Raw genomic sequence first — 10404 nt, 5'->3', positions numbered from 1 at the left:
TGTAGGTTGGATAAATCAGGAAAATGATCATGTTTAGACAGAAACTGTTGTTTTCAGGAAAAAACTGCATAAAAACAAGATGACTCATGAGCATGAGTCAACAAATCTCTGCCATCAAAAAACATTGTTTGAACTAGCAGCTTTCTGTAAACTGGTAACATAATCCACGCAATGACTGAGAAAATATGCAAAATAATTGAAAAGAAAACCAATATTTTAGTGCATTTTTTCTGTTCTCCTTGTATTTCTGCAACATCCTGCAACGTTTTCATTTATATTTCTGGATCGATGTTTGGTGGTGCGTTTCAGTCGTGCCTGCGATCTGGAAGATTTGAAAGCACATGGTGTAAATGTTCAACTTTAAAAGTGCTTCTATCTCATGACACCGCAGCAGTTTGATGCTTTGTGAGCCAAAAGTAACACAGGAGTCCGTCCTACAGTCCCTCTCTCCACACCTTGGAGTTTGGCAGGTTTATGTGAACTATGTGAACCAGGAACATCACTGAACTTAAACTTGGCAACAGCTGCAGAAACCAGAGACCAGATCGTTTAAATATAGACCTTTAAAATCCCAACTGGTGCCGTTACTCCGCCTCCACACGTCTTTACACATGTACTTTCACACCAGCCTCCCAGTCATGTTGTACTCTCATTTACACTTGGAGGGGGAAAAACTCTTGGAGCTGCAGCTGGTTTATCTGGACACAGAAGGAAAGGCGGAAAATAAATCATGTTTTTGAAGTTTTTTATTATTATTCTTGAGATTAAATTCAAATTCGTGACTAAAAGTAATAACATGTTTAAATTAAAAATAAAACATATTCTATTATTATTATGAAAGGAGACATTATTTCTTCCCGTTGGACACTTTTCTATTACAGCCCTCGGGTGACATCTTGTGGTCAAACTGTGTTATTGCATGTACAGGTATCTGGTTGGTAGCGGCTGATTTCTGTGAAATTCCCTTATTTTTGATCAAATATTAATTACCAAAGTCATTAGTACGTCATTAATAACAGTTTTATGTATAAAACGCTTTAACAGCAGCCACAGCTGAAACAAAGTGCTAAACATCAGAGATAATTAAGATAAACTATAATACTCAATTCAAAACACAATTAAACAACAGCAAATAAACAGATAAAATCAATACCAACCACTAAATTAGAAAATTGTTGGACTATTAATTAATTTCAGTAATTCAGTTCGAAAAGCTAAAACTTTTGCATTACAGATTCATTGCATACAGAGTGATATATTGTATATATATTAAGTGTTTTTCTGTTAATTTTATGTTAATGGCTTACAGCAGATTACAGCAAATTAGAAATCGTTTGAACATTAATTAATTTCAGTAATTCAGTTCTAAAAGTAAAAAAATAAGTCTATATTATAGAGATTCATTGCATCCAAAGTTATACGTTTAAAAAAAATGTTTATTTTATTTTAATGGCTTACAGCTGAGAAGAATCAGAAATATATGACGTCAGAACAATAAAACATGATATTTATACAGAAATATGGAGCTCTGTCCATGGACTGCACTGCACATGCACCTTTACACTGCAAAAACACTAAATATTACCAAGTATTTTTGTAGTTTCTGGTGCAAATATCTTAGCACCAGAAACTAAGACAAAACTAACTTACAATAACTTTTAGCAAGATATAGGAGCTTTTTTTAAGTCAATATTTAAAACTGAGGAAAAAGTACAAGTTCTGCTGGCTGATTATTTAATTTATAACATGGGAAAAATATCTTGTTATAAGATCAAATGTCTGCCAGTGAAACTAGAACTTTGTAATGAATATTTAAAAACGATTTACTTAGATCAAACTCCCATTTCTTGCTGAAAAGTTACTTGTAAGCCAGGTTTGCCTTATTTCACGTGTACTGAGAAACTAGACAAAAACACTGTGTCAGATTTTGTGCTTTTGCAGTGGATAAAGCTCGTCAGTATAATGAAGCCAGTAAACAGCTGGTCAGCCTTTGGACACGGTGGACCAACACCAACACCAACATATGACCCCAACTTATCACCGACTGTAGCAGCTTCACACTGAACCTCAAGCAGCTTGGATTCAGATTTACTCCAGATATTTGGAGACTCATTCTTGCCTTATCCAAACTGAGGCTGAGGCAAAAACAACAAGCAAGAACATTTTCCAGCGAGTCCTGCATCAGGTCTGCAAGGTGATTTTTCCAGAAACAACAGAGAAATCAACGATAAAGCTCAAGCCTTTCGCAGCCAGAGGAAAATCGTGAGGCCCACAGAGTCTCACTGGATGGATAGGATGAGATAGTTTTGTGTAGGACGCATTTTGTACAAAGCGGGTGGGTAGTGGCTTAAATAATACCGTTAAGCATTAGCGTAAAAAAGGTGTAAAAAGCTGTAAAAACCACCGTTACTGCAGCACATAGTTTCCATTCTGCCATAGAGCCAACACTGGAATATAAAATCAAGCATAACTTCCTTCACTTATTGATCTTTTATTTGACTGGCGTTAAGACAAAAATTGGGCTGTTTAACTCCAGTTACCTTCATTCAGACGAACATGTGGTTGTTGCCGTCGATCAGCCCGACATGAGGTCGGCTGCAGGCCTTTATTCATCTCTTGCATTATTCCAGACTCCGTTTGGGTTTTCGAAACGTAATAAATTGTATTCCGCCTCTAATCGCTACGGGTAACAGCTGTCGGGACTGCACTGAAAATGTTTGACATGATTTCCTCTTATTTTCCTTGAAATCTCTGTCACCGCAAGACGTTAGCAATGATGAGCCCCGTCCATGTTCCTCCAGAGAAGGGGCGTGTACATCGGGACAAACTGCGACCGCCGATTGGTCAGTTGTTGACAAATACTCTAGAATGTGACGTCACCAGACGCCAATTTCGTTACAAAAAAAATATCTCGTTTTATGATAACAAGTTTTGGCGCTAGCATGAGATAGTTTGCTGGCTGGTTTATTTCGTAAAACTGAAATGGAAAAAAAATAAAATAAAATTGCACCGCACGATCAACACATGATCAACAACCGGATGTTATCACTGGCGCAAAGCACGAAGAAGAAGACAACAGGAAGTAGTTGGAGGACGATGTGTGTTTTCAATAACATAAACAAACATTCAAGTGTGATTTTAACTGCGTTTCTTATTTAATCAAATACCGCAATCGCGGAATAGTGTTTTTTTTTTTTTTTTTTTACATTTAAGGAATATTTACAAACTTGGTGCACATTTGAAATGGAAATATAGCGTGTACTCCGAGCTGCATTGAATCTTATCATTCCGTAAAGTTACTCACAGCAAATAGAGAATCCAGAACTTTTACTCAAGTAAAAAGTAATGATATTCCATACTAAAATTACTAGAGTAAAATCTTTCTATAAGTTTTTTTTTTCCCAAAAAAAAGTTACTCAAGTAAATGTAACTAATTGCAACCCAACTCTGTCCTATACTGAGTGAAATAATCTTTTAAATAGATAAGGAAGAGATAATAAATAAATAGACAATATGGCTAAAAGATCATAAAAAGCAGCACATCACAAAAATATCAAGAACAGATGACTGACAGAGCCGCTGAAATCTATCAGTCTGGAAAGGGTTAAAAAGCTCAAACTCCACTGAAGGATAGCGAGAGCCATTAATTACAAAAACAGAGTTAAAACAGGAGACTGAGCTGGTAAAAATTAATCTAAAGCTCAGTTAAGGTTAAAGTTCAAGTTTCAACAATAAGAAAGACAGACTGGGAAAAAATGGCCTCCATGTTAGATTTTGAAGGCGAATAATAAAAAAAAAACACAATAAATAAATACAGGCCCAGCTCACATTTTACAAAAACATAATTTTACTCCCCTAATGATGACACTAATGATAACATATTCTGTGGACTGATGAGACAAAAGTTTTTGAAATAGTGAAGAAATGTACGATTGATGGAGCCATGAATTCTGCTCTGTAGCAAAAACACCTCAAGGAGAACATCCTAGTTACCTAGAGGCCTAGTCAAAGTAGAAACTTAAATCAGATTGAGGTGTTGTGACAGGCCTGTTGTTCTCAAAAAGCCTCCAATTTAGCTAAATTAAAACAATTCTGCAAAGAAGAGAGGGCTAAATTGAATCCATAGTGAAGTAAAACATTACCAGGTATGAACACTTGGTGGCAGTGTTTCCTGCGAAGTGTTCATAACTATTATTGGCTCCCTATTGGCTGATAGTAACATTTTCTTTATTAACTAAAAAATGAAGAGTGACAAAAAATCAGAAACAAAATAAATCTGTATTTTTTTTTCACTTTCTCAACAGGAGATCCAAACAGCATAAATGCAATAATTATTTTCAATCTGGTTATTTCCTTCCTTGTTTGTTTTCACTTTTATTACTTATACAAATATTTCATAATCAACAAAATCAGTTGGTTTTTTTGACAAATAAATGTAATCTTTTAAATAAAAAAAACTGATTCACATATTTTATTTAAATATTTTTATTTGTCATTGTTTTGACATTAAGAACCTTTTTTTGTAAAAAACTATTTTGTTGATCATGTTTGACTTGTAAAAGCAAAAAAAAGGTGAATACTTTATAAAGTGATAGTGAGAAAATAAACTTCTTCCTTCCTGTAAATAAATCAAACAATCTAAAGATGTTAAAATAAGTCAGCAGGAAGATTATATGGTCCGATTCTTTCATTATTACCACAGAATAGGCGTCACGTGACCCTGCAGTGTGAATGAATAACATGAAACCGAACTCTGTGTTTATGAAGTTACACTGAAACAGAAAATAACAGTGGAAAGAAAACAATTTCAACTTAGAAAATGAAAACAAAGGAGCATTTCATGCCCCCAAATGACCTCCAGCAGCGGCAGCTTCCTGCTCCATTGTGTCAATACTAGCAATCCCAGAATGCACCAGGATTTTTCTTTCTAATCCGAGGCTTCTGGCGGCGTCTTTCAAAACAAAAGCCCCCAGAGATAATGATCGGCTCTCGCATTGTGCTGCAGCGATATGCGCACAATCAGTGATCCATATTTCTCCAGACAAGTCACGGAACGGATTCATTTAAAGACAAAAAATAATAACACTAAAGGAACTAATCAATGTCAGCTGAGCTCCTTAAAGCTGGAAACACGATGTGGTCAATAAAGTCTCATCTAAATTAAAGTTACGTCATAAGTATTCAGACTGTTGATTTGCTCAGGAAGAAAGTAAAGTTGTTCAAACTTCTGCATAAAGAATTAAATTGAAAGTTTGTGTGAAAGTTTCTTTCTTCTTCTTTAAGTTGATGAAAGATAAAGCAGCAGTTCACAATAAAAATATATGACAGTGATAATAAGCAGGAGACGTTTATCTGCTGGACTCTGTCCATGGTGCTGAAATCCTGCTGACGTCACGTCCGGGTTGTTGATCTATAACTCGTTTTTCCTGCATATTTTTTTCTCAAAATGGCCAACCTAAAGATTTGTAACCACTGTAGGATATTAAGAAAGCATCTAAAACACCCTAGTTTTGTGTTTTTATTTCCACATTAGCAGTTTCCCGAGTCTCAAATTGTGTTTAAAGCCATTTATGTTTAGCGTGGAATAAGTTTGTGATTTTTTTTTTCTTATTTGTGAGCAGAATCTGAAAAAAAATCCCAAGTCAAATCCCAGTTTTAGTATAATTAGTCAGTCCCAATGTACAGAAAATATTTTATGTGTTTTAAAATACAATGTAAAACTTGTTTTGCAATTTACAATTTACACTTTTCTTTGCTTGTGGCGCCCCAAATGGCAAATGGAGCCATAGTTTGTTAAAAAAAACAAAAATTCAAAAATTATTTTGAAACTGAAAGCATAAGTTGAATTTAAAAATAAATTTTAAATTCAATTTTGCATTTTTATTTTCTGTTATTTTTTTAAATTTCAAAAATATTTTTTCAGTTTTAATTAAATCTTTTATTTTTTTCTTTTCAATTTAATAATTTTGACTTTTGAGCAAATTTATGACCCCAATTTATCTCCATATAGTGCCAAACTGGACAGCAGCAAATTGACTGGATGTGCTTTAAAAATAGATTTTTTTCTGTGGCCTGAACCGACTTCATTTTCTCACATTTGGAGCATAATCTGGTTTCTGCAACACATCATGAGTTAATCCACCTTCTGCTGCTAATAAAGAAATATTTTACTGGTTTGACCTCCAAACTGGACGTTTTCCACCTTAAAGACTTTATGATAACCTCTAATTAGTTTAACTTCTGTCATAAGATCAAAAAGATATTTTTTAGGCTGAAATAATTTATTTTCTAACCCAAAACTCAGAAAGTGTTTCTGGAGGTCACAACCATTACTGTCAACATTTTACAGCATCTAGGTGCCAAAATAACCAAGTAAATATAATTACTCGTTGCTAATAATTAACGTGGCTCAGTGAATCATGTGAGGTTTTGTTTTTGTGATTTATTGGAGTTCTTTTCTTTCGTCTGTGTAAAAATAGGTCAGTTATTAAAACCCTGCAACCCAAATCCTGTTTAAAAACATCCCCAAATATATTTTAGTTTTACAACATGTAAAATAAAGAACATATAAGGGAAAGATCTCCATCTTTTAAAGGTTTAATGAGAAATATTTTATTTCCTACATTTATCAGCTGAACAGAAAGTTGAACGAACATTTAAAGAACTTTGTTTCTTGCCCAATATTTATTTTTTAAGTGACAATAAATATAACATCTTTGTCACTTTGATGGATATTTTTAGATGCAAAATATTGTTTTGGTTTGAATTGCAGCTACAACTATAATGAAATACATGTAAATAATTTTCTTTACATGCATTCTTAAAATCAAAAAGGATTTATTTGCTGTTCATCCCTTCAGATGAATTGAATTGACTGTTTTTCAGGCAGAAAAGACAGATTACTGTATAACTACTGAAGTAATTCATATGTAAACATGCTTTTCATCTGAGTTTAGTCCATGAATCTCAACATGTTTGTTTGTTCAAATAAAAAAATTATGTGCTCCAAGCATCCAGCCTCTTGCTCTCTTCCAGTGAGACGCGCAGTGGCTGCATTCTGCTTTTGTACGTTTTTCAAATCTCTGCTCAGCAGCTGAGCAATGGTTGGAGCACCGAACAATGTGAAATGTGTTCATGGCAGAATACAACCCCCGTTTCTGCCTGAATCATTTCTACAAGCTGCTGCAAAATCTCCCTGGAACAAAAAATACATCTGATGAAGGCGAACAGATTTGCTTGTGTAGAAACATCTAAACTGCGTTTCTGCTGCTGCATTTCTCTGAATAGAATCTAAATTCTCAAAAATACTAAAGCAGTTTATCATTTCTGCAAACAAGTTTCAGATGCTTTTGTACATCCACACAATTTTCTGCTTCTTACTTTAGTTTAAATTTCTTATATCATGTTAATCTAAGTTTACCATATTGAAGAGTCTCAGCCTCCACATCATTTGAGGATGAGGTTGTCATATTATGTCAAATAGTTCTATACATTTTTATTGGACATTTTTTTTCTAAACCTGTCCTGAATTTGTAAATCAGGACAGGACAATGAACCCTGAATTTCTCCAAGTGTATGTAAAGCATTCACTGTAAAACCACAAAATCTTACCAAGTATTTTTGGTCTGGTTAGAACGAATATCTCAGTACACTTGAAAAAAGACTAAACTAACTTAAGAGAAACTTTTTAGCAAGATAAGGGAGTTTGTTTGAAGTAAATATTTCCTTTTAAGATGATTTATTCAGCATATGAACTTATGCTGCCGTTTTTTGTCTTTTTGAGCAACATAAACTCTAGTTTTTGGTCTAGTTTCAAGTGTAAATATCTTAGTACACTGGAAATAAGAAAAAAACTAAGTTACAATTAACCTTTTTAGTAAGATACAAGAGTATTAAGTCAATAATTCCTTAAAAGTGGTGAAAAAGGTCCACTGGCAGATTAATTCACAATCTGGAGCTAGTACTTATTTATCAATATCAAGTAAATCGGTTATTATTAACTTTAAACAAACTCCTATATCTTGCTAAAAATGTACTTATAAGTTAGCTACGTCACATTTAAGGTGTAGTGAGATATTAGCATTAGAAACTTGACCAAAAAGTTAGTAATATTTTGTGTTTTTGCAGTGTTAGATCAACCAGTTTTCTTAAATAACTCAAAGTTGAATCTCATGAACCATCAACTGACCAGTATGTACACTGCAAAAACAGAAAATCTTACCAAGTACTTTTCTACTGCGAATATCTTACTTGAAATGAAACAAACCAAGTAACTTTTCAGCAAGACATAGGAGCAATAATTCCTTAATACTGATGAAAATACTAGCAGATTATTCCACTTAGAACAAGATATTTTTTGCAGTGTAATAAAAGAAATAACCTGCCAATGGAACTAGTATTGTCATCAATATTAAGGAATTATTGCTCCTACTTCTTGCTGAAAAGCTACTTTTAAGTGAAACAAGATATTTGTACTAAAATCTAGACCACTGTTTCTCAACCTGGTCCTCACGGCCCCCCTGTCCTGCATGTTTTAGATATTTACCTTCTGCCACACACCTGAATTGTATCTCTGGGTGATTAACAGGCTTCTGCAGTACTTGATGGTCATGCAATCATTTGAATCAGCTGTTCTGGAATAGAGGCACATCTAAAGCATGCAGAGCAGGGGGGCGGTGAGGACCAGGGTTGAGAAACACTGATCTAGACCAAAACACTTGGTATGATTTTGTGTTTTTGCAGTGTATCTCCTTATGAATGATTTAGAGAAAGAAACTTTCAGTTGTAGGTAACCCATGGAGTTTTGCTGTTTCAGAAATCCACTTACTATTTTTGAAAATATCGAGAAATTCACCATAAAACTGGAAGCGTCGATCACTCCGCGCAGTGTGGGCGGAACCCGCCGCCACCAGGGGGCACCACTGACACTTCCGTGTTCAGCTGTTGATGAAGACCATTGTTCTGTTGTGCAGAGCCTTCAGAACCTGGGCATCATCATGCCATTGTCTCCCATTGTTTGCGGATGAAGCCGGTGGGAGGAGAAACACCAGAGACGCATCCAAACCCTCCGAAGGTTGGAGGGTTTTGTCACCGATTCGTGACCTTTTGCTCAACGAGGCGACAGAAAAACGTCGCTTCTGTCATCCGACTGACATATTTTGATTAGATTTATTTATTTCGAATATCCCAATGTGGAAAATGGTGCAACCTTACAAAAGAAAGAGAAAGAAAGAAAAACCACAAGCGATCTGGGATGTAGAAACAGTTATCAGTGAAGACGGGATGAACATGAAGGTCAATTCTCCTCACTCACAATATCTCTATATTTATGCAAAAAACACATAATAATGGCGCTTTTCCCCCTTATTTTATTCTAACAGAGAGCATTAATGTCATAAAAGGAATAGTCAAGTGACTCTCAGGCGCAAACCTCTCATTATGGGCTATAATATTCTTATGGATTCATAAGCAGTGAACCGCGCAGCTGCGAGACAATGTAGCCTCTAGTTATTATATTTTGCACTCTGATCACCGATCATTGGTTGTTTGTTCCCTCTGTGGCTCTCAGATACAGAAACTCTTGTGTTTAAATCATCCATGTGGTTCAATTCTGCGTCAATCTGCGATTTCTGTTCAGAAAACACGCATTTCTGCGATTTAAATCAATTAAATCCGCTCAAACTGCTCATTAAAACAGAAACTTTTAGGGATAGAGTCAGGTGCGCACAGGCCCAGCAGTATTTAATCCACCGGTAATTTTAAATAAAGCAGCCCTGATGATTAAATGTTCCTATTAGTTCAATGATTCAGTAAATAAAAAGCAACAGGAAGCAGCAGAGCATCAAAGAATTTAGTTATGAGACGATATTTTAGCATTTTCCTCAAATGCGGAACAGATAAACCCGGAAATGAAAGGCAGTTATTGTCTTAATAATAATAGACAGAACTAATTGGACAAAATTAAATCAAATTTATTTTAAAAATGTTAAAATTGTCTGTTTGAAATGAACTGAAAATAAAATAAAAGCCTTGTGACGCAAATAATCAACATTGTTTTTGTTTTTGTTGCCTTAAAACTGCGTTTTAACACCTTCACACAGATCAGATCTGGAAACAAAGTATTACATTAATAATTCATTTTCTTATTTTACTTTTCTGTAGTTTTGTTAAATAAAAATTAAATGTCAAGCTTCAGCGGAAACGCGACGAAATGATAAAAATATAAACGGGAAAAAAAGTCACTATTCCTGTGACAGATAAAAAGCTGCAGCAGATTAACTAAAGCCTTAAAATTCACCATTATTGTTATTGTTATTGTTACAGTTTTTATCTGCAACGTGGATCCAGTTTGAGCCTAAAGTGTTCGCAAACATCCAAGCATCAATTTTACATATTGATAAAATT

The 10404-nt window shown here is 34.6% G+C and overlaps 1 long non-coding RNA gene across 1 annotated transcript; it reads right to left on the bottom strand.

The window, feature by feature from the left end:
* Positions 1–214: 214 nt before the first annotated feature.
* On the bottom strand, positions 215–2794 carry LOC103458905 (uncharacterized). Its single transcript, XR_532641.1, has 2 exons — positions 2541–2794; positions 215–698 (listed from the first exon to the last, which is right to left on the bottom strand). It is a non-coding gene; the product is annotated as an uncharacterized LOC103458905 (long non-coding RNA).
* Between the last annotated feature and the right edge of the window lie 7610 nt (positions 2795–10404).

Source organism: Poecilia reticulata, linkage group LG22, assembly GCF_000633615.1.
Source record: "Poecilia reticulata strain Guanapo linkage group LG22, Guppy_female_1.0+MT, whole genome shotgun sequence".
Taxonomy (NCBI): Eukaryota; Metazoa; Chordata; class Actinopteri; order Cyprinodontiformes; family Poeciliidae; genus Poecilia; species Poecilia reticulata.
This window is presented reverse-complemented; position numbering and strand designations above follow the sequence as displayed.